This window comes from Miniopterus natalensis, chromosome 10, assembly GCF_054644295.1.
Source record: "Miniopterus natalensis isolate mMinNat1 chromosome 10, mMinNat1.hap1, whole genome shotgun sequence".
Classification (NCBI taxonomy): Eukaryota; Metazoa; Chordata; class Mammalia; order Chiroptera; family Miniopteridae; genus Miniopterus; species Miniopterus natalensis.
Genome location: NC_142090.1, coordinates 55199427 through 55224991, shown reverse-complemented (window position 1 = coordinate 55224991; position 25565 = coordinate 55199427). Strand labels below are relative to the sequence as shown.

The following is a 25565-nucleotide window of genomic DNA, read 5'->3' as shown; positions in this document are numbered from 1 at the left end:
GACTGCTATGAGTAACTAAAAACCTACAGCATTTACTTTTTAAAGAGATGTTACCACATGCAATGAAAGTTGTCATGTCAGCAAAAGTCTCACCACTTTTTAGTTATTTTTATTTTATTTATTTATTTTTTAAATCCTCATCAGAAGGTATTTTTTTCATTGCTTTTCAGAAAGAGTGTAAGGGAGACAGAGAGAAATACCTATGTGAGAGAGACACATTGATTGATTGTCTCCCACATGGGCCCTGATCAGGGCCAGGAAATCAAGCCTGCAACCGAGATACGTCACGTGACCTTGGTCACAATTGAACTCAGGACCTTTCGGTCTGAGGGCTGATGCTCTACACTGAGCAAAACTGGCTAGGGATTTAGTTACTTTTTAATGGCAGCTTAGCCTGAGCCTTTCCTGGAGAGCTGAGCAAGGCCTGGCAGCCTACTTAAATGTGTCTAACTTCTGATTTAGTAGAAGAGTCATCAAAGCTTTATCTTAATCGAAGCATTATTTCTTTAAAACAACTTTTACAAGTATTTAAGCTCTGTTATTATCCGACAAGTACTTCAGCTCTGTTATTATCTGACACTAAATAGCTCTTATAGTTTTTTAATATTAAACAAGTGCACACATCCATCATTAATCAAATTGCTTTTCTAATAGAAATGGAGCTAGGCCTTCTTCTGAAATAGAGAACTGTTATTGTTTAAACTGCTATTTTACACATATAATATTTTCCTTTTGTTCAGACAGATTGCATGATGAATCTTATAACATACTATTTATTCATGGTTGATGGGGGAAATTTATTGAATTATAATCAATGGCCTGGTTGATATTTTCAGGCTTATCTTACAATGTTCAATGAAATTCTTCCCTCAATACTCAATTTTGGTCTCGTTCACATACCTTTTATCAGTTACCATGACAAAGAGGACATAAGCCTTGATGTGTATTAAATTATTCATTCATTATTTATTTAGCTCTTATACACAAGTATTAGTGTGTTCACATACAGTATTTACCATTTACACAAATGCATTCTCCCCAAGCAGAAAAACTTAGAATCTACTAACATTTACCTGGTGAAGATCCAGTGATTAACTAAAATTTTATTATACAAATTACTGTTTTAAAAGGACATCATTCATTTACAATGGTAAAGATGCCATTCCCAAATTAAAGATAAGTGGGAATCATGATCTAGTTATGGATTAAAATCTGCAAATCATGAGATGAGGTCCTTGGAACAAAGGTAGACTTACCTAGAAAACAGATGGATCAGCTATATCCCTTCCCACAGAATCAAGTCGCCTTCCCTTAGCCACCAGCATCACTTTCATGTTATCCAGATTGTTTCTCTTCCATGTTCCTACTGCTGCAACACTGAAAAAGTAACAGCATTACACAATAAGGCTTGTAAAAACACTTGTGTGCTAGCAGTATGCTGATGACACTCTAGTCTCTGTGCTGTGTCAACTAGAAAAATGACAAAACCAGAATTCTTAGGTAGACCTTCAGGCAATCAGCCTCTAAAAGTATTCCCAGTGAAGGGCAGAAATGGTAAGATCCTAATGCCATGGAGTTAATTCAAAGGCAGTTTCTCAAAGTTGTCCCTCATCAGGCAGGCAAACATTCTTGGAAAAAGGTTGAACTATGCTAGTGGTTCTATGAACTATAGACCTAGGTACATATAACATGACCAAGGGTGTACCTCAACCAATACAGTGCCATAAATATTACCAGTATCTTTTCTTTATAATAATTAATACCAGGGAGCATTTGAGATCTTGTTCCCAGTGTATGTCATAAGTTTGCTCAAATAAACTTATAAAAAATAATAATTATCACCATTCTTTACATAATACCACATTTCAACTTAAAGCATTAAAAACATGTATCTGGGAACAACCTGGCCTAGAAATATGTGGGGTGGAAAAATCCTAAATAATCAGGCTAGAAAAGGTAAATTACAAGCAAGCTTTTGAATGTGATATGAAACTTAAAAACATGAAATGATTGTTTTGTGGTTTTTTTCAGAGTCTACAAAGAAATTTGTTTATGAAAGCTATGATTTGGAACATTAAAGTTCTTCTGGGAATGATTTGGAAAAAATGTGGTAAGAGGGTGAGACTCAGCAATCTCTGGGTATGTAAAAAGATGTGCACAGATTCTCTGGGGTGAACTCTGCTCTGACATCAGGCCAAAGTGTTAGGCAGCACCCTAACACCTGAGTGGTTGGAAGGCCCTGGCTCGAGAGTATTTGGAACCTTTCCTCTTTTTCACTGGTGTTTTATCTAGTGTGGCATCCACTGCTGCCTCAACCTGCTTTTTGTAGATTTTTCTTCTTTGGGCTTTGTTGGTAAGTACAGGTCATCAAGTAGCAACACTCAATACTCTCGATCCTCAGCAGAAGCATCAGAATTCTCATCCCAATGAGGGTCTCTGAGCTGCTGCTCAACTTAGTCTCTCATTTTCTTGGGTCTTGTGTTCGGTATAATTCTCTACATTTTTATCTTTTGCCCCTTTCCTTTCCGTTCGGGTCTCTGGAAGATCAGGCCCTGCCTGTTCTTTAGTTCTGCCATCTGCTTGGCAGAGTACTCATGGATTGTGGAGGCACTTGTCATAGTGGAGGTTTCATTCCCATCTGGAGTAGCGGGACTGGAATCATCCTCAGGAATCTCATTACTGTGTCTTTTCCCAAAAATGCAGTCAAGATCTGTTTTGCTCCAAGATGATAGATCTTTCCCTTTTGTGAATTTCTTATAATAAACAGTTTTTGGATATATTTTTTTTAATATATCTTTATTGATTTCATAGAGAGGCAAGGAGAGGGAGAGATAGAAACATCAATGATGAGAGAGTCATGGATCGGCTGCCTCCCGCACACCCCTGACTGGGGATCGAGCCCGCAACCCAGGCATGTGCCCTGCCCAGGAATCGAACCCCGACCACCTGGATCCTGGATCAACGCTCAACCACTGAGCCACGCCCGGCCGGTTTTTGGATATTTTTTACTTTTCTTCAAGGCTGAAAGATTTTTCTTCCTTGTTGTCTGAGAAATTGTCTGCTGTTTCCAGTACATGGCAAGTGTTCACTTCAGACAGAAGCTGGTTAAAACCATCCTGATGAGCAATCTAGTTGTCTTCATTATTGATCGTAGCTCCAAGTCCCAGGTGGTTATTTTTAACTTGAACTTTAATATGATCTGTGGCTCCTTGCTTGAGCCCCTAAACCTTTTCTTCAGACCACACCATCTTCTCCGCATTCTCTGGCCAAACAGAATCATTACTCCACATGGTCTTTCCTGGATCCACAGCCCACTTCTGCTTCTGCTGACACTCAGCCAGCATCGCCATGTCACAGAGCCTGTAATATACAGTTCTTTGGACCTGAGCAACAGGAGCTACGGGGCAGATGGCTAGCAGAGAAGTTAGTGAAGTAGCTGGTCTCTAAAGATTTCTTTCAATAGGTTTCTCATCTTCATCCCAAAGGGCCAACCAAAAGTTAAAAAACAGTAGGATTTGAGGTTCAAGGGGGATATTTCAGCAAAAACTAAGGATTAAAATTCCAATTTTTGCAGTATTCTAATAAGAACTCCTCTCAAGGATGGTTGTATTTGAGAACTGCTATACATAAGTCAGTCAGCAGTGAAAAAGGTACAGATCCTGCCAGAGAAACCTTCAGACAACTATTATATTTCACACTGTTCTTACTTCTGAATCCATTCAATTTTTTAAAAAGTTGGTTTCTAATACTTACTGCAGATGATGGAAAAATAAAATGTTAAAAAAGCTAAAATCATCTATAAACTTATCAATAATGTACAAATGTTGGTGAGGATATTGAGAAAAGGGAACCCTCATGCACTGTTGGTGGGAATGCAGATTGTTTGTGGAAAACAGTATGGAGGTTCCTCAAAAAATGGAACTTCCTTATGACCTAGGGATTCCATTTCTGGGTATATATCTGAAGAAACCCAAAACAGTAGTTTGAAAGAATATATGTACCAGAACACTAATTCGAAAGAATATATGTATCCCTATGTTAATTGTAGGATTATTTACAATAGCCAAGCTATGGAAGCAACCCGAGTTGCTTTCAATAGACAAGTGGATAAAGAAGATGCGGTACACACACACACACACACACAGACACACACACACACACACAGACACACAGACACACAGACACACACACACACTGGAATATTACTCAGCAATTAAAAAGAATGAAATATTACTTATGCGAAAGCATGGACAGACCTAGAGGGTATTATGCTAAATTAAGCCAAACACAAAGACAAATAGAGTATGATTTTACTTATATGTGGAATCTGAAGAACAATAATATAAATCAACAAACAAAAAGAAACAGAGAACAGAGGGGAGGGGGGTTGGGTGAAAAAGGTGAAGGGATTTAGTACAGATTAGTTGTTACAAAATAGTCAGGAGGACATAAAATACAGCATAGAGAGAATATGGTAACAATATTGTAATAATTATATATGGTGCCAGGTGGGTACTTGAAATATCGGGGGGATCACTTTGTAAAGTATATGGTTGTCTAACCACTATGCTGTACACCACAAATTAATACAAAATAATATTGAATGTAAACTAGAACTTCTTCAGTGGAGGAAATAACAGTCAATGTGGGAGAAATGGCACTAGATCTAGGATTAGAAGTAGAGCCTAAAGATGTGAATGAATTGCTGCAATCTCATGATAAAACTTGAATGGATGAGAAGTTGCTTCTTATGTATGAACTAAGTAAGTGGTTTTCTGAGATGGAATCTACCGGTGAAGATGCTGTAAAGAGTATTGAAATGACAACAAAGGATTCAGAATATCACATAAACTTAGTTAATAAAGCAGTAGTGGCAGAGTAGGAGAGGACTGACTCCAATTATGAAAGTTCTACTGAGGGTAAACTGTTATCAAATAGCATCACATGTTACAGAGAAATTGTTCAAGAAAGGAAGTTAATCGATGTGGCAAATTCCACTGCTGTCTTAAGAAATTGCCACAGCCAGCCCAACCTTCAGCAACCACCATCCTGATCAGTTAGCAGCCATCAACATAAGACCCTTCACCAGCCAAAAGATTATGACTTGAAGGCTCAGATGATAGTTAGCACCTTTTAGGAATAAAGTATTTTATGGTGTGCACATTTTCTTAGACATAATGCTATTGCACACTTTATGTAAACATAACTTTTATATGCACTGGGAAAATAAAATGTGTGACTTGTTTTACTGCAGTGCCCTGGAACTGAACCTGTAATACTTGCAAGGTATGCTTGTATGCTTAATTACGTCCAGTTTTACGCTAAGCATTAACAGCCTAACCAGCTATTGGGCTTTTCTAACACCTTAGGACACATCTTGCTAACGGATGCACAAAATAAATTGAGATAATGCACAGATGCTACATTGCCTCAACAGCAAGATGAAGAGACAACACTGCAAGTATGTGACACTGATAATAGCAAAGTCCCTAAGGTGGGACATGATTTGGCAGAAATAAGAAAGAAGGCTGGATAGAAGATATAATTTGGAGGCGGTGTTGACAGAATTAGCTGAATGAAGATAAAGGGAAGAGAAGCTATCTCATGGTGATTCTTAGGCTTTTGGCTTAAACAGCTGAGTGAGTTTTGGGGCACTGAGAATATATTTCATTAAATATTTTTATTACTAACTAGTATTAATTAAAGATACAAGGCATCCAAATGAAGATGTCAAGTTGATAGCTGGGAGCTGGAATTCAACAGGCATGAATTAGATCTATAAATGTTAGTGACATCCAAATTGTTTTTAAAGATAAGATGACCTAGAGAGGTTAGGGAGGACAGCCTAGATTCCAGTTCTGGAGCGCTTTCTAACAGTTGTAAGTCAAATGATAAACAAGCAAAGGAGACTGAAAAGGACCAATGAGTAGTACAGGCTGAAAACTAATAGGTGTGATGCCCTGGCTGATGTGGCTCAGGTGGACATCTTCCCATGCATCAAAAGGCTGCCGGTTCCATTCCCAGTCAGGGCACATGCCCGAGTCGCAGCTCAATCTCTGCTGGGGGGTGTGCAGGAGGCAGCCGCTCTCACACATTGTTTCTTTCTCTCCCTCTCCTCTCCTCTCTCTAAAAATCAATACAATTCTTTAAAAACAAAACAAAACAAAACAAAACAAACCTAGCAGGTGATGCGCAAGAGTGTTTTTCAAGGAGCATCAAGTAGTGAACTATGCTAAATAGGACTGCTGAGAGGATGAGAGAGGTGACTATCTGATCTGGCAATATGGAAAACATTGTTGACCTTAGCGTAGGTAGTTTCAGGGTAGTGGGGGCAGCCCTATTGTAATACAAAGAAATTGGAAATAGGGAAGACAATACAAACAGGTCTTCTATAAGGTTTAGCTTTCAAGTACAAAGAGAGAATACTAGCTACTGGAGGGTCTAGACAGATGTTATTTCTAAGAGCATATCTGTATTCTGATATGACTGGAGTGACTGAGATGTTGGTGAATAAACTGACTTAGACAATAAGGTACAAAGTTGAGTACTTTAATAGCTTGTATACATAAAACTATGCTTAACTTCTGGACCGGTTCCCCATTTGATTTATCAGGGAAGTATGTCAGGAAGATCTCCGATTCTATGATCGATTTTTTGGTCCTCTTTGGGGCAAATAAGTACATAGCATCAACTCATTTATATCTTCCTTTCTCTGTAATGAGTTACAATTATACCAGATGTACTATTTTTACACTAACTAGAAATAAAAGAGAAAAAAATTTAACAGCCATTTTAACCAGTGAAATGGTACTTTGGCCATGTTTCCATCAGTTGGTGGCTATATTAAACAAACCAAAAAAATACCCTAATACGGTACAAAACATTTACAGTGGAGTACATATTGAGAAATATAATTTTTATTTATAGTGCCCAATGAGCAAGACATTATTTAATGTAGAACAAAAAGAACTCTTGGATATGTTATTTAACACAGAATTTAGGTAAAGAAATGAATACTTCATCCTATTCCATTCCAGTATTCATGTAAAGCTTTTATTCAATGTATTATTTTAGACTGTATCTCCACCTACATTAATTGTTTTGATTTTCTAGGCAGTTGACAAATACGTATCTTCTAAAAACTAAAACCAAAAGTGACATTTCTTCCTAGTTTTGGAACTAATTCTGCAGATAAATTTGTATCAGTTCCCAAGAAAAGTACTAGAGTAAGGGTAAATTCTATTAGAGAAGATCATGAAGCACAGGAACTTCTGCTAACACTAGGTGCTTGGAATTGATTCAACACTGAAAGATGGGATGAGACTACATGGTGTGAAAAACATTCCTTATTATAAGGTAGTTTTATAAGCAGAAATCAAGCAAGCTACAGAACATATAGCACCAGAATTTTATTGGATGATTTAAGAATTGAGAACCACTAAGAGGCAAAGTTTCTGTCATAGTTCAACTAATAAGACAGTAAGGACACATTTAGTTTTCAGATGTCATTTTTCCTGACCCAATATATTATCAGAAAATTACTTATTCCTCTCCTCTGTTAACTTTTTTGTGATTGCCCAAGTCTCTTACTCATGTATTAACATGTCTACTTAAAAATGTTTTTTACAATAATGATTTCCAATATTACTTACTCTTCCACAGCATTTTTAATGGATACATAGTATCTAAATTTACTTAACCATTAACCTATTACTTAACATTTTTGTTTTATACAGACTCCGTATTGACCATCACCATACCTATCAATGCATATAACTAATTCCTTAGGAAATGTTTATATGAGGATTTCCTTAGTAATGTATAATAAATAAAAGATGTGTTTTAAGACATTTTTATTCTGAAAGAATACAACTCTTCACTAAACAGAAAGTCTTAGTGAAAGAGAACAGACGACAAATTCCTACATCCTGAACATGGGTTACAGAGAAGGATGTCAAAAAAACAGACAAAGGCACAAAATAAATCTTGACTACTAATTTTATTCAAGATAGGAATGGAGAAATGTCATACTTGAAGTTGGATGCTTTGGACTATGGTCCCAGGCCCCAGGGGTTTTGCTCTTCTGTATACTTTGTGGAAGTTTGAGAAGCAGAGCTATAAATGAACATAAAGCATATTCAATTAAGGTACCTAATTAATGCTCATTATGGATTGGTTTTAAGATGGTAAAATATGACTCTACACCACAGAAAGTCAATAAAGATGTTAATGGAGTTTAATATAATAAACTTTAATTGCTTAAGATGTCAATTTCAATTATTGAAAACAACATTTTAAGGAGAATTACCTGGTAGTATTACAAGGTGCAGCATTTTGCATCTGGTTTGGCAATAAAATCATACTGCTCATTAAAAACCAAAAATATTGTCCTGGCAGATGATGCTCAGTGGTTAGAGCATTGCCTTGCGCAGGGAAGGGTCATAGGTTTGATTCCTGGCCCCAGCTGGGGTGGGTGCAGGAGGTAACCAATCCACCTCATGTCGATGTTTCTCCTTCTTTCTCTCTCTCCCCGCCCCCATTTCCCTCCCTTCCACTATCTCTAAAAGTCAATGTAAAAAATATCCTCAGGTGAGGATTAACAACAACCCCCCCCCCAAATATTATTTTTTACCCGTGCATAATTTAAGAGCTTATAATGTGTACTTGGCTACATTTTAAGCTTTCATCCATTTAAACTGAGCACTTTATGCAAAGCATCATCAGAAGATCTTTAAAGGAAATACATCAAATTATCACTATAGTCCTGATTTACATGCAATGTGCATTTCGTCAACAGACATTTCAAATACTCATATAGGCAGTACATAAGTAACGAGCATTTTGTTGTTGTTATATAACACCTGATGATAAATAAAGATTACCACTGACAACCTGGTGCTTGGAAGAATGGCCAGACAACACAATGTACATAACCAAAATAACAGGAAAAAAAAGGGGGGGGATAACATTTTAAACAAACAAACAACAAAACCTTCATAAAGGGCACTTCAGTGTATTTTTTCCTGACAACTTATTCTTTCATGTATCCAGTCACAGAATGGGATATCTACCCACAAACTTTAAAAAAAGCAGACTTGATAAACAAGTTCTTTTTAATTTAAGCTTATTTTTTACCTTTATGGAATCAAAGCAAAAACAAAACCTATTTGTGATTTCTATTACAAGAATTCTCTTCACAAAAGGAAAAAACATGAAAAAAGGGTTCTATGCCACAAACAAATGCCACATACATTTAATAACTATCTGTATTTTATATTTAACATACTTAGCAATAGATTCATCACTTTCTCAGGTCATTTCATATCATTTGGGGATAGAAAAAGTTTTGGAGCTAAAATTGAAAAGCATTCAGAATAACTAGGGAATCTTTTATGGGAAAATAAAGTGCCAAAAGTGATAATGATGAGAAAACTGAATATTAAAAGAAAACTCAATTTTGAGAAGGCAGGCTAACATCCCTCAATGTTAAATAGGCAGCCTCTCTATACAGTATTTTAAAAGTAGAACTCTTCCTAAGCTTTATTGCTGTTCTAAAGGTCTGATGTCTTTGCAACATATACTTTCAAAACACTTCCCCAATCCCTCAATATTTTAACATTTATGTGCCAGGCTGTGAATCACTAAGGACACTTGTTTCACACTGTCTTATTCATCCTCACAAGTGTTAACTTAAGCCAATGTTAAAGGAGGATGACAAAAGCCACTGTTCAAAATAACAAGATGTTACTTTCAGGACAAATTTATTACAACATTAATAAAAATTAGGGTCTGTAGACCTTGAAGAGATAATTGAAGTGAGCAGAAAGATAGGCATTATGTGGGGAAGGTAAGGACTAGTTTTGCTGTTCCTATTTCAATACTAACTAGTAACATTTAACTAACCTTACAAATATAAGTTCTCTTGCCTGCTGCCTTGAAGCGAAATGAGGTAACCTTTCTCCATCTCAAAAAAAACCCACACAACTTAAAAAAACCCCAACTAAAGTGGACACCTATCTTATTTTGATAATTCTCTACCAGTAACCATTTCCTAGCCATGCTCTCCTTCCAAAGCTTAAATCCTAACTTTGATTGCTTCCCCTCAAAATACTTCTGAAACCTGAACACCTAGAGAAAAAAGGTTTATATAGAATATATTTATTCATATAATTGCTCAAAGTATGGACTTTAAAGTTCTAAATATGCAATGCCCAGTACTTACTGATTAACTGTTGATGAAGACAGGGCAATAGCATTTTGGCTCCACCATCTAGCTCAACTGCAATCAATTTAAAGAGATTCATACTGAATATGCAGGTCTAGATCGGTCCCCAAAAAATCACATTTTGGGGTGAGCCTATCAACTAAAATAGTAAAAAAATAATTAGTTTTGTTTGGTGGTAAATAAAAGAATTTAGTATATGGGAATTAAAATGAGATAAAATCATCACAAAACATGAAATGTACTTTCCTCCAAAACTGTAACAATGTCTTTTTCACAAAGATCAAGCTGTTTTTTTGTCCCTTGTGAATAAACGAAAATGTTTAATCCCACATCAGACAGCCTAACTTTTAAAAAAATTCAATCTGACCATTTTTGTAATGTTAAGAAATGTAACTTTAATTTTTTCCTAAATCTTAACTAAATTTCCAAATCTTAACCTAATATAATAAAATCTCATCACTACTACACCATCACAGTAAAAAGCTAAGATTTTGGGGTATTATCACCAGAGTCTTTAACTATTACAGTGGTGGTAAATTACTCAAATTACTAAAAAATAACAGTATACAAAGTTGTTTGAAACACATACTTAAAACCAGCTCAAAGAAAGAATCTCAAGTAATGAAAAAATATGAAAATCCTTAACTGAAAAATTAACTGAAAATCCTTAACTGAAAAATAGATTTTGTTTGTAAAACTTTCAAAGCAATAGAAGAATATTTTCTTACTTGGACTGGAGCTTAAAAGCTGTAAGAGGTTAACTGTCTCTCAAGAATTAAAGGTATAATTATTAGCAAAATATTTTTAAAAATTACAAATAGTATTATTTTACGCTTAAAACACTGATTAGAAAGTAATCCTACAGAACTGACACTCGGTCGGACGGCCCGACGTGAAGCCTCGCCCACTGTCAGAAAGGAGGAAAACAAACACACATTGAATTTGCATGTCCAAATTCAATCACGGAAAGGGAAAGCGAGTCCTGACTTAAGTGTCATAGAATTACCACCCTCTCCTTATCTACCGAATATGTTTATCATAAAAACACAAGGCGTATCATCATTCAACAGCACAGAAAGGCACTTGGACGCCTCTCTCAAACCTACCGGAGACCGGGCTAAAAACATTCTACGTCCCTGAAGAGATACTCAAAGTCTATTTTAAAGGACACATGAGATTAAAAAATGTAAAAACTTCCTCAGAACTTGGCAAAAATTGACAATTACTATTTGCCGACGCATTTTGCTGTTCTCTGGTCGGTTAGGACTGTCTTCCCGTCACCCAGCCCATGTCCCTCCTCTTAAAAAAGACACTCAGTTCGGCCAGCAATCCCGATTCCCTCTGCCTGGGCCATGAACAGCTGAGTGAGAGTGAATCCAAAAAGATGGGAGAAGAATTTAAGACGCAAACAAGGTTAAAAAAATAAAATAAAAATCAAGGGGTTTGGGGTCAGCGACACCCACCTCTTTTTCATTGAACACCACAATTAAAAACGAAAAGGTAACATAAAATAAAAAGGACAACGCCACAGAAACAAGCAAGGCTTCCTTACTCTCCGCATTCCCGGGCCCAATTCTCTATCGAAGCTCCCTCCCCACCCCCAGGGGTCCCGGCGCCATTTAGCTCCTCCGAAGCCGCCGCCATTTTCCGCCCCCGCCGGATCGCTGCTCTGCCTCGGCGGCCGCTCGTTACCCTACTCTGCAGCCCGAGCCACCGCCACAGGCCCGGCCCCGAGAGGGAGGCCCTGGCCTGAGCGTGCGGGGACGGCAGCTTCAGCGTCACGAAGGCCCAGCTCCTACCCCGCCCGCGGTGCCCGGGGGCCGGCAGCTTGCGCCGGCCGGCGGGAGCAGGCGGGCAGCTAGGGGGCCGGACAGGCTCCACTGGGCGGAGCGGCCCTGGCGGCTGTTGGGACCTGAAGGTTCCATCGCACTTACTTCCTGTTTTGGGTCCGGGCACTTTGGAAGAACCAGGATGAAGGCTCCAAAAAATACCAGGATGGAGGAAGCAGCCACGGGCAAGAGTGGCTGCAGCTGGAGTAAGCGAGCGCGACGAGCCACCGGAAACGGAGCTACGGCCGCCCCCCGCCCCCAAGCCCCTGCACGCTCCCCCTCCCGCTCTCCTCTCCCTCGGGGTGGCCCTGCGCGCCAGGTGCTACGTCACTTCCGGCCAAGTTGGAGCGCGAAAAAAGATCTCGGGTTTGCTGGAGCTTTAGACCATTCGTATGTGGCGGCGTTTGTGGTAGGCTGTTCTCTTGCTCTCCTTACTCTAGGAAGTCTCCGTAGGGATTATCCCGCTGCTGAAGATATAATGGAAGCTTTTGGGTTTTTGTTTTTGCGCAACTGTGGTCCTTCTGGCTTAGGAGAAAGTTGGGCTCGGCGCGCGGGCGGAGTTTCATAGTTATGCGGGACTCGGAGCGGAACCGCTTGAAAGCGGGTCTGGTTGCAGGAGAAAGCGGGAATTGTGTGTCTGGCATTATTAAGCGTAAGAAGTGAATCTGAAAAAGTTACATACTATATAATCCCAACTATATGACATCCTGGGAAGGGCAAGACGACGGAGATGTAAAACGATAATAGCTGCCAGGGTTGGGGCTGAATGGAAAACAGGGAGAGAGCACAGGATTTTTAAGGCAGTGAAGTGATTCTGTATGATCTTAATGGTAGATACGTGTTGTTATACATTTATCAAAGCCCGTAGAATGTACCACACCAATAATGAACTCGAATGCAAACTGTGGACTTGGGTGTTCATGATGTGTCATGTTGGTTCATTTGTAACAAATGTGCCTCTCTGGTGGGGAATGTCGGTAATGGGGGAGGCTATGCATATGTCCTGTGGCAGGGGTGAGGGGTAAGTATATAGAAAATATCTGTACCTTCCCCTCAATTTTGTAGTGAATCTTACACTACTCTAATATATATATAATTTTTTTAAAAAAAGAATGTATGAAAGGGCTTAAAAAAGACTTTGAATTTGGACAATGTGGGCCAACATTTTTTGAGAGCTTATGTGCCAGCTAAACGCTTTTCATGTATTAAACTCATTTAGTGTTTGCAAGTGCCAAATGCATAAGTATAGTATTACTAAAGAATCCTATTTTAGACAGGAACCAAAAAGAAGTGAAGGAGTATGTCCCAGGGCACACAGCAAATAAGTGGTAGAGTCAGAATGGAAGCCTCAGCTCTAGTGCCTATGATCTGAACTACCCTTCTGAAGCTCACTTTGGCAACAGTCTTTTTATAATGAAAATAAAGTACTGCAACCAGTTCCCAGAGTCTAAACTGAAATGGAAGATGGACATGTCAGACCAATTTTCAAAAATAAATGTCAGAAACAGCATTTTATTGCATCCAACTTTATTACCAGTTTGTGGTATTTTCTGCATCCTATTGTAGTTATGACATATATCATTCAATTTTTAAATGAGTATGTAAGTAATATGTAAGCAAAACTGTGAGGCAGGATAGTGTTGTGGTATAGATGTTGGAGTCAGACCTGAGTGTGAATCTTGGCTTCATTGCTTAGTGGTGGGTATGGTACTTCACTTCTCTAAAGCTTTATTTGCTTTTGAAAAATGGGATAATAAAATTTATCTCTAGAATAATGAATTCAACATGCTTTGCACAGAGCCTGACATGTTTTAAGCACTTAAAAATGGTAACTAATAAATTTCTGACCCAGAAAAGCAACTAAGCTACTCAAAGAGCAGTTGTAATGAAATAATCACATATATAAAATTATTAACATTTATGAGGAAGTGGTTCCTAATTAGCCATATTTTTCGTAATGCATAACCATATAGGATTTTCACTACGGCATAAGAGAATGATACTTAAGTTATAGTCTGGCCTCCCATTCTCTTCTGCAAAATCTTAGGTCAGCCTGTACTCTGCTGTTAATTCCCTAAAAATGTCAAGTGCATCCTCATAATTCTCCCTTTCTGGTGACTTTCATAACTGCCATTTCCCAAGGTAAGTTGATATTTCCTTGGGGAGAACAAGTGTATTTATTATCTTAATATTGGTTTAATACATAATTTAAAAAGTAAATTGGACATCCCTTTATGATAAAAATAAGTGGGTATAGAGGAAATGTACCTCAACTTAATAAAGGCCATATATGACAAGCCCATAGCTAACATTATACTCAGTGATGAAACGCTAAAAGCTTTTCCTCTGAGATCGAGACAAGGATGACCACTTTCACCACTTTTATTCACCATAGTACTGAAAGTCCTAGCCAGAGAGCAAACGCAAGAAAAAGAAATAAAAGGCATCCAAATAGAAAGGAAGAAGTAAAACTGTCACTATTTGCAGGTGACATGAATATATATGTATATGTATATGTATATGTATATGTATATGTATATGTATATGTATATACTCACCCTAAAGACTCCATCAAAAAACTTAAAACGAACAAAGTCAGTAATGTTGCAGACTACAAAATCAATACACAAAAATTGGTTGCATTTCTATACACTAATAAAAACTATGAGGAAAAAAATGCCATTTACAATTGCATTAAAAGGCATAAAAATACCTAGGAATAAATTTAACTGAGGTGAAAGACCTGTATAGTGAAAACTGTAAGACAGTAATGGAAGAAATTGAAGAAAATACAAGAAATGGGAAGATATTCTGTGCTCATGAATTGGAAGAATAGTGTTTAAATATCCTTATTACCCAAACAATATACAGATTTAATGTAATCCCTATAAAAGTTCTAATGGCACTTTTCACAGAAATAGAAAAAAAATCTAAAATTTGTATGGAACCACAAAGATCCCAAATAACCAAAGCAATCTTTAGAAAAATGAACAAAGCTTAGGCATCATGCTCCCTGATTTAAAGCTATATTACAAAGCTATAGCAATTCAAGCAGTATGGTATTTGCATAAAAACACACATAGATCTATGGAACCCAACAGAGAGCACAGAAATAAACCTATGCATATATAGTCAACTAATTTATTACAAAGAAGCCAAGAATATACAATCAGGAAAGGACAGTCTCTTCAATAAGTGGTGTTGGGCAAATTGGATAGTCACATGCAAAAGAATGAAACTGGGCCACTGCCTTAAACCATACACAAAAATTAATTCAAAATCGATTAAAAACTTGAACATAAGACTTGAAACCATGGAACTCGGGGAAGAAAACATAGGCAGTAAGCTCCTTGACATAGGTCTTGGTGATAATTTTTTGACACCTAAACCCAAAGTAACAAAAGCAAAATTAACAAGTGGGACTACCTCAAACTAAAAAAACTTCTGCACAGCAAAGGAAAACCATTAACAAAATGAAAAGGCAGTCTACTGAATGGAAGAAAATATTTGCAAATCATATCTGATAAGGGGCTAATACCCAAAATATACAAAGAACTCATTCAACTCAATAGCATGAAACCCCCAAACAATCTGATTTAAATATGGGAGGAAGGTCTGAATAGACATTTTCCATATAAGATATACAGGTGGCCAACAGGTTCAGGAAAAAATGTTGACATCATTAATCATCAGGGAAATGCAAATCAAAGCCACAATGAGATATCAGCTCACACCTATTAGAATGGCTGTAATAAAAAAGATAGGAATTAACAAGTGTTGGGAAAGATGTGGAGAAAGGGGAACATTTGTGCTCTGTTGGTGGGAATGTAAATTGGTGCAACCACTATGAAAAACAGTATGGCCCTGGCTGGTGTGGCCCAGTTTGTTAGGCATCATCCCATTGTACCAAAGGGTAACTGATTCGATTCCCAGTCAGGGCACATGCCCAGGTTGTGGGCTCTGTCCCCAGTGAGGGGCATGCAGGAGGCAGCAGATTGATGGTTTACTCTCACATCGATGTTTCTCTCTTTCCCTCTCCCTCTCAAAATCAATAAAAATATTTTGTTTAAACTGGTATGGAAGTTCCTCAGAAAATTCAAAGTAGAAGTACCGTAGGATGCAGCAATTCCATTTCTGAGTATTCATGCGAGGAATACAAAATCACTGATTCCAAAAGATATGTGCACTACATGTTCATTGCAACGTTAATTGCAATAGCCAAGATACCGAAATAACCTGAGTATTTATCAATGGATGAAAATAAAGAGGATGTGTATATAGATTGAAATATTAATTAGCCATAAAAAAGAATGACATTTTGCTATTTGCTGCAACATGGGTAGACTTAGAGGGTACTATGAAGTAAGTCAGACAGAGAAAGTTCTATACAGTATATGTATGATCTCTCTTACCTGTGAAATCAAGAACAAAAAAACAATCTCGTAGATAGGACAGATTGGTGTTTGCCAGGGTGAACTGTTTTTGTTGTTTCCCCCGTTTAATAAGAAAAAAGGAAAGTATATCTATTTTAATAACACCTGCGTATCTTTAACTTGCACATCAATGTAAGATTATCCTCAACATAATTTGAATCCTAGAGCAACTTTCTGCAGTTAGACTTCTAGGTTATTCCTACCTCACTACTTAGTCAATGTGTACCTAAGGAATGCATGAGATTGTTTATATTATCCTAGGATTTACTTAATTGGGAATAAAATATTTTGTAGAAATATCATAAGAACTTGTTCTATCCCAAATAGAATTTAATATATTATCAAAGTATTTACAGCACAATCATGGTATTTTCTGCATTTGCTAGGTATAATTAACTGTTGGATTCCAGATTTTTATAACACTTAATGAACTTCATCAGTGATAGAATATTGATGCAATTACTCATCTTTTATGAAAGGATGCTATATTAACATAAAAATCTTTCAGATACTGAGAGGTAGGTTCTGTTGTTTCATGATTGTCTCATGTCCTAGAGAGTGTGATTCAGAAAAAAAGAAATGCTTGTAAGGGCTTTTGTTCAAAATAAATGAAAAATACAATTGCTGAGTAGTCTGTTTTCTTTCTACACAGTCTCTGTGTCCTGTGAATACAGCTGATAGGCATACACTGGGAGGCCTTCCAGAACTTCCAGAGAGCTCATGAGGATTCCCATGCTAATAGAGGAATGAACAAACTGTCTCTAGTTAGGGCCACACATCAGGCTGTTCCAGGTCTTCTCTCAGATTCCCCCTTAGGCTTTTCTCTGGGGCTGTGGCACTCAGTCTTATAATCGTTTTCCTGCCCTCTGCTTTGTGTCCTGTCTCATCTCCACACTTTCTTAAATTTATCAACCTGGTTACTACCTCTCCATACCCTCTTCACTTTTTTTTTTTTTTTCCAAATGATCTTTACTGAGACCTACTGATGGAACATTATCAAAAATTGGTTCCACTTCCAGTTAGAGGAGTGGCGAGCTAAGACCAGATAATCCCAGCAAAGGAGGGTAAAACTTTTCATTCTGTCCTTGAAATTTTTCTGTTGCAAAACAAAACAGTAAGGTTAATTTATTAAAATTTGGAGAATGTCTGAACCTAAATTCAAAGGCCTATTCCTTTAAGTCTGGCATAGAAGGAAGAGAGACAGTATATTCATGAATCAATAAATAATTGTCAATTTTTATAAATTCCAAGAAGGATACAAATTGGGTGCTATGGAAGTGAGCTTTACATAGGGAATTCAGAACAGGGCTTTCTGAGAAGACATTTGAGCACAGAGTGAAAAAGTGAGAAGAAATCTGAAATCTCAGTAATGGGGTGAGGAATGGTAGGGCATTTGTTCAGCTAATGTGGGAGTGTATTTGTAGAAAACAACTGGCCTCTATAATATTTGTAAAATGGTAAGGGCACAGTGTTGTAAGTGGTAGGCTCAGTCTCTCACAGACATTGAGTTTAAGCCTACACCTCTAAGGCTGGAGATTAGCCCATGCCAGAGATGGCTGGACCATCTGCCACCCCTGCCTTGTCTTATAGCTTCAGTTTGCCAGCATATGGCACAGTACCTTAACTTAGACACTTAAATGTCTATTGAGATCAAAGATAATTAAGTGTCTCAAATCAGAAGATTAGGAAGCTAGCCATTTCTATTCTTTGGCAATAGTTATACTAACTCTAGGGGAGCTTAATTATTTTTTCAGATAGTGTCACTACTTGGGCAGCTCTGGAATAAAACAAACAAATGTTACCCTAGTGGAAAGAGGTTATTTTAACACAGTCACATGCTCCCAGTGTTACTGTATATTTATTACCCAAATCTCTTTGTTCATCTAGATGTAGTAATTTAAGGATAGAAACATTACATTTTAACCAGCAGATGTCCCTATTCAGCAAGGTTTTTTGGTTTGTTTGTTTGTTGTTGTTGGTTTGTTTTCTTTCCAGAGTAGTAGCTTCAACGGCACAGGGGAATTCTGTGGCTTGAATTTGTTAGTGATACATGGTGGTAAACCAATGACAAGTTTCAACAGTAATAAAACCAAAGAGATTATGCTTTGAAATCTGAATTTGAAAGGTCTGCTGGCATTTAGAGAGTTGTCATTGATTAATCTTCTCTTTTTGTGCAATGTACATCTAATTCCCTAGAGAAGGATATGCAGTGATGAAGAAGCAGGGAACCTGTGTAACATTTATTGCTTTCAGAAGTTTGCACATATGACATTCATCCCTTTCACTCGGCAGACCTTCCTGAGCACATAACTGTGTGCTGAGCACTGTTCTAGACATAGGGCATACGGTAGAGATCAAGAGAAACTAGGTCACTGCCCTAAAGGCACATGTATTCTTGTGGAGGCGCTAGAGGAGCTTACATTAGTGTTTTTCAATGTGTCTTTGTACAACACTCTGGGTTAAAGTACCAATTTACTAAATTATTGCAATTGTCCATAAAAATTGCTCATGATTAACAATTTAATGAAGTATTAAGACAAAATATGAATCAGATTAGTATCAGATTAATCAAAATTGCAAATATTAGGAATGATGGACCAATGTTCATTAGTTTTGCTTAATCAAAGCACTTTGAACAATATCTGACAGATAGTAAGTGCCCAAAATGTCAGATATTATTATTTGCCTCGATTTCGATTCCAGTCAAAGGCATGTACCTCAGTTGTAGGCTCGATCCTGGCCCCGATGTGTGCATGAGGGAGGCAACCAACTGATGTCTCTCACATCAATGTTTCTCTCTCTCTCCCTCTCTCTCCCTCTCTCCCCCCCTCCCCCACTCTCCCTGAAAAGCAATGGAAAAAGTATTCTCAGGTGAGGATTAAAATATATATATATATATCCAAACTGAACAGAAAGCACTGTTGATCAAGCAAGCTATTCCTCCCCAAAAATTACCTGAAATAGCAACCTAGTCTTTCAACAACAATCTAATTTAAATATTTCTATGAGATATTAAATATAACCATATTAAATTTTAGAGCTTAATAACTTTGTTATAATGACTGTATCTTAAGTAGGCAGACTGAGTGAAGACATGTAGTATATGATTAACTTAATGAAATTGAGAAAAACAGCATTAGGAAAGCACAGTTCCTATGGGCCATCTGTTCAGACTTGAGAATAATATTATATATAACCACATTTTATAAATGTTGCTATTGAAGCAGTATTATATTGATATTAGCAAACTTGGGGTTAGGAAAATATGTAGCTCCAGTGGTCACAGTATCACTAAGTCTTTTTTCTGTGTTTATGTTTCCTACTAGGAGTAGGAACTGAACTTTGGTCTGTGCTGGTTCAACCTGATGTATTAAGACATAAGGCTTATTACAGCCATTGTCTGAAGGTGAAACTCCTTTCTCCGTTTCCATTATAACTGGATAAGCTCTATTTCTGTTGAACAGAAGCCCATTTTCACATGATGCTGCAGTCTTTTCTTTCTTTTCCTTTGCCAAAGAGCCATCTGCTATGGCATCATACTATACTGAGAACACTCTTGATCTTGAGTCTGTAATAAATTTTCACAGTAATCTCCTCTGAGAAGGAACCCATGCTGTTTTACCATTGTTGACCAATTGCAGGAAAAATATATGATACAATGTCTCATGCATGATGTTGTAAATAACGATGTTATTTGAAAAGTTCATAGTAAATATAATACTCTAAGCAATCTGTCTCTTGCAATGGGTAAAAACAAAAAGAAATCTGAAGGTTTTTACTTTTAAGCCTTTCCTCCCTTTCTCTTCACTGAAACTGCATTCTGATAAAGTAATAAATTGAATGAAGGATTTGAAAATTATATTTCCCTACTACAGATGGCTTATAACCGAAAGTAGGATGCAATAAGTGACCAGGGTATTCTTACCATCTCCACATTGACCCGGCAGTGCAATTCAATATCATTAGATGTTTTATTTTTATAAAATTTTAAATAGAGAAATGGTAGGAATGATAGACCAATGGTCATTAGTCTTGCTTAATCAAAGCACTTCGAACAACATCTGATAAGTATAAAGTGCTCAGAATGTCAGCTATGATTGTCTTTACCTACAAAGAATGAAAAGCAGGAAAAGAGAATTTTTATTTTCACTTGTTTTTAATGTTTATATATGTAAAAGGTAAAATTCAATCCCAATGACATTTTTTAAAGTCATAGGTCATACACATCCAAGTTTGCAAAGAATAAATCTGTCATTTCTTTGGTAACAAGCCTTCAGAGTGCTCCTTAGTCCCTGATAGGTATTTATTCTACCTCTCTCCCAACAAATGACCTTTAGGGAGACTTTTAAGCATTACCTCCCTCAATAGGCTCCCCACCCCACCCCCACTCCCACTTATACATTCATCAGGGCTCATCCTAAACTCCTTCCCTCCAATCCTAGAGATGTTTCTTCTCTTATTCAAGGCTAATTCATCTTCCTTCAAGGACTATTCTTATTACTTCTTCTACGGTTTCTCCAACATGCCACTGAAGATCATTAACAACCTCCACATTGCTAAATCCTGTGAATAATAGCCTATTATCACTAGCTTAATCTTTCCACAGCATTTGTTCCTGCAATGACCATACCTTCTTTCTTTGAATACTCTTTTTTTCTCTGTCTCTCTCTTGATTTTGAGATTGAATACTCTGGAATTTCTCCTACTTATCTAAACACTTCTTCTTAGCTGACCCGCCTTTTAAATTTCAGAGTTCTTCACAGTGATCTCCTAGGCCTACATCTCATTCTCATTCTATCTTCTCTTCCTAAGTGATATCACCCACTGTAATGGATTCAGCTGCTCTCGATACACTGATGACCCCTAAGTTTATAACTCTGCTAATCTGCTGCTCAAATCCCCTGTTGGTTGTGGCACGTGGTTTAAATGTGGAACCCTTGCAACGTAGAAGATTGTATTTCCCAAAGATGGTTGCACCAGTATTTCCCATCCAATACACTCTTCATACAATACAACTTTGACATTCCTCCCATCAGGACGTAGAGGTATATGACTCCTTCTCTTGAAACTGGGCAACTTTGGTGACTATGTTAACCAATAGAGCATGCAGGTAGTGGTGTTATATGACTTTGGAAAATAGGTCATAAAAGCCCTATCAGCCACCAAGTAAGCAACCATTGTATAAACAGTCCAGCCTTGTTACTGTGAGGAAGCCCGAACTAGGCCATTCAGAAAACCACGTGGAAAGGCCCCGGGACCGTATGAAAAGAGAAGGGTGGCTGGAGAGTCCCTAGCTGCTTCAGCTTCCCCTCCAGACTAGTTATCTATTGCTATATAACAAATTACTCCAAAATTCAGTGACTTAAAACAGCAAGTATTTATTACCTCCCAGTTTCTGTGGCTTAGGAATTCAAGAGCGGCTTAGCTGAGTGACTGGCTTAGGGACTCTCATGAAGTTACAGTCAAAGTTACAATCAAGATGTCAGCTGCGCTTCATCATCTGAAGGCTTGACTGAGGGTGGAAGATCTAGTTCCAAGATGTAGAACTCACTCACATGGCTGTTGGCAAGAGACTGTATCCCTCTACTCTTTAAGTGTGGGCTGAGCATTGTGACTTCCTCCCAGAGAGTATGTTGGGGGGGATGTGGGGTGGTGGTGGCAGGAGGGTAACTTTAGAGTTGTGCGGGGGAGGCTAATAAAATGGAATGTTATCTTGGCACTCAAATATTGTACTATTGCTGCAGAAGAAGGGAAGAACACAAAAAGAAAAAAGAGACTACAGTAATAGCCTCTACCACAAGTAACACTAAGTATATTAGCAAAATCACGATTTATAAGGCAAGAAGAGGAGCTGGCTTTGTTTCTGAGAGGTGGACATGACTCTTTTTGGGGGAGTAGGAGAGGAGAGAAGTCAGGAAAATGGTGGAAGGCTAGGACTCCTCTCTGATGCCTTTAATGCTCTTATAAAGCCCCTAAATTCTTGGAATGTGAAGCTCTGTGGTAACTAGTGAAAAAACTTGATTCTTTAAGACAAAATAGAGTATATGCCTGGATTCCAGAATGAGAGGAAGAGCCCAGCTGGCGTGGCTCAGTGGTTGAGTGTTGACCTATGAGCCAGGAGCTCCCGTTTGATTCCCAGTCAGGGCACATGCCAGGGTTGTGGGCTTGATCCCCAGTAGGGGGCGTGCAGGAGTCAGCAGATCAATGACTCTCATCATTGATGTTTCTATTTCTTCCTCTCCCTTCCTATCTCTGAAATCAATAATAAAAAAAAGGACTTAGAGGAAGAGTCATGACAGTGTAAAACCCCAAGAACCTGAGGAAGACTATGAAAGCTTTGAATGTAACTGGACTTTGGAATTGGGCCTTTGAGGCAATCTTACATTGATTTCATGAGACAGGAGATAGGAGGCCCTAGGTGATATGTGAGTACCACCACAGTTCCTTTTGAAATCCACAATTTTTACAAAAAATAAGGGTGCTAGAAGCAGTATTATGCATAGTTATAAAAAAAGGTTTCTTTTTAAAAATTCAGTGTAGAGTTCCTAATTATGCTACTTATAGCAACTATAAAATTAGCAATTTGAGAGAGCTTTTACTTAGGCTTAACATAGCGTTAGTTTTAGCAACTGAAAATAGATATGAAGCATGAATCACTTTCTTAACTGAAATGTAGGCTAAATGTAACCATCACAGATTTTAAGAATTTCACCTAAATTTCTTCTCAATCACATTTTGTGTGCTGACACTGAGACATCAGTAAAGGAAACAGGATGAATTGGCCAATTTATGTCTTTTCAAGACTCCAAATGGACTATAGTTTATAATGTTAGTGGAAATGGCAGAGCAGATGGACAACTGTGCACTTTTGATAGATTGCCACGTGCCTGATTACAAAATAATTCATTGCTGAATAGGCCTCATCACTAGTAGAAGCTCTCCTAGAGGAATTTTATTTAGAACCAAATATACCTAAACCAAGAATCATTGAGAGAACCCTGTGTAAGCTTCCAGATGTCACTTTTCACAGAAAGTGATTTTTCAGATGTTAACCAGGTATAACACTGGAAGACCCCCTTAGAAGAAATTCCTTGTTGAACAAGTTAGGTCTGCCTGCCTGTGTAAGCTATGGGAGCACAAAAGTTGAAAATGTCTGGTCAACTAAAAAATGCAGAACATGACTCTGTCCTTTTTGGTGGGTACTTCAATTTTCTGCCCAGATGTTCAGGTAATCTCTATGTTACTAATCATGGACATGTAGAATTCAGGTAATTTCTATGAATATTTCACATTATTAGTAATACAATAAATATGGAAATATCTATTATGCTCAGACAACATTCCTTTTCTATACACACCATGACTTGAAAGTGCTTGTGACAATTATATTTTAAATATGTTCAAAAGAATCATGGACATGTAGAATTCAGGTAATTTCTATGAATGTTTCACAGTATTAGTAATACAATAAATATGGAAATATCTATTATGCTCAGACAACATTCCTTTTCTATACACACCATGACTTGAAAGTGCTTGTGACAATTATATTTTAAATATGTTCAAAAGTAATATGTAACAATTTTTTTTCAGCTTCTGACAAAAAATTTTCCCAAATCATAAACTTTTTACTCCCTTGATCTCCTGTGAGAGGACTCAACATCTCTGGATTGTGCCAATTATCACTTCAGTGCCCTCACACTCTAATCTCTCCATTGCTGGAAAGGGCTCAGATGGATACTCCCCTTCCAGCCTTTGGAGACCCAGAGGCATCTCTGTAGTCTTGGAAGGCATTCTGCTGAGTGCTTGTTTTCTAGAAATACTGGTAATTTCCAGATACATGTTTCCTCCAATTTCCATTACCTATGGTACAATGTTGTAAATTGGAATTCCAGTTCTGGGTATCCATTCCATACCTCCAAAATTCCAAAATCTATGCTAAAAAAAAAAAAAAAAGACAGAGAAAGATAATGAACCATAACACGTGTACATACTTTGTGCAAACTTTTACTAATTACAGAAAGTCAAATACCACCTAATATAAATGTGATATGTTGATGATTCCTTTAACATAGTAATATTTTTGAGCTATCAGTGGGTTGCTGTTCCTTTCAGCACTTTCTCAATGATTTATTTGTGTTAGTATGGACTCATGGGCATTTATCATATACATAGGGTTATAATCTAATACTACTTTTTATTTTGTTGCTCAAATTGTCCCAGCTTTTGTGACTAGTAGTTATTTCAGTTGGCTCTTGGACCACTTTGATATACCCCCATAAATCATAGGCCGATGCAGCCTAGAAAGCCAGGCTACACAAGTAAGCCGCAGATGGCATAAGGCACAGAATGCAAAAAAGGGGAAGCTGCATGAAGACAACTAAAAGGCAGTGGGAAATAAAAAAAGGCTTAACCCCCTTTTCTTATATGAATTGTAGAAAATAAGAATTATCTCTTTATAGCAGATTTCAGGGTTGAAGATATCATCAGGGGAAAGCCAGATTTTAACTACATTATTATAACCAAAAGAATACTTTTAGGAAAGTTCGAGGGTTCAGAGAGTTTTTACAATTGAACAGAGATGCAATAGAATGCAGTGGAAGGAGCTAGTGAAATGTTCAGCAGGGATTGAGCACCGCGGAAGAGGCGGGGAAAAAGGTGGAGCCTTGTGAATCACAAGTGTACTTATGTTACAATATCTCAGTATGAGCCCCAGGCTAGAGATTTGATAGTTAAATAAATAAATAAAAATATCTTCTGACAAATAGCAAATTAGTAATTAATAATTGCTTGCTCAAATAATTATTTGGCACAAGAATGAAAGAAGAGCATATGCTGCTTGTTTGAGCTGTCAGTACTTAGATGAGCTGTTGACAAAAATGGAAGAATTTTAAATTAGAACCACAATCTTGCAGAATGTATTCAGGGAATACTGGAAACACGAGCACTTTAAATATCCACATGGAAAGGTCATAATGCAAATGACTTTTTACAATATGTGAAAAAATTATATAATGATATATGGGTTATGCTGTTATACTCTCTTAGGTTGGGGAGAAGGAAATACAATGATCTCTC

The 25565-nt window shown here is 37.5% G+C and overlaps 1 protein-coding gene, 1 long non-coding RNA gene and 1 pseudogene across 9 annotated transcripts in view; 1 reads left to right on the top strand and 2 right to left on the bottom strand.

Annotated features, from left to right (window-relative positions):
- Positions 1-12278, bottom strand: part of DMTF1 (cyclin D binding myb like transcription factor 1) — a 40975-nt gene extending 28697 nt beyond the window's left edge. For 3 of the 7 annotated variants that reach the window (XM_016218810.2, XM_016218807.2, XM_016218809.2), the window contains exon 1: positions 1257-1474. The gene's annotated coding sequence lies outside the window, so the exon portion shown is untranslated. Of the gene's footprint in view, positions 1-1256; positions 1475-8031; positions 8116-8308; positions 11788-12159 lie in introns of those variants that run through there. The other 4 variants (XM_016218803.2, XM_016218806.2, XM_016218802.2 and 1 more) reach the window with 4 other exon arrangements.
- Positions 1377-4136, bottom strand: LOC107541658 (PIN2/TERF1-interacting telomerase inhibitor 1-like; annotated as a pseudogene).
- A 102-nt stretch (positions 12279-12380) lies between the features above and the next one.
- The window catches only part of LOC107541688 (uncharacterized), a 46299-nt gene continuing 33114 nt past the window's right edge, over positions 12381-25565 (top strand). For both annotated transcript variants that reach the window (XR_015715206.1, XR_015715205.1), the window contains exon 1: positions 12381-12463. This is a non-coding gene — a long non-coding RNA (uncharacterized LOC107541688). The remainder of the gene's footprint in view (positions 12464-25565) is intronic.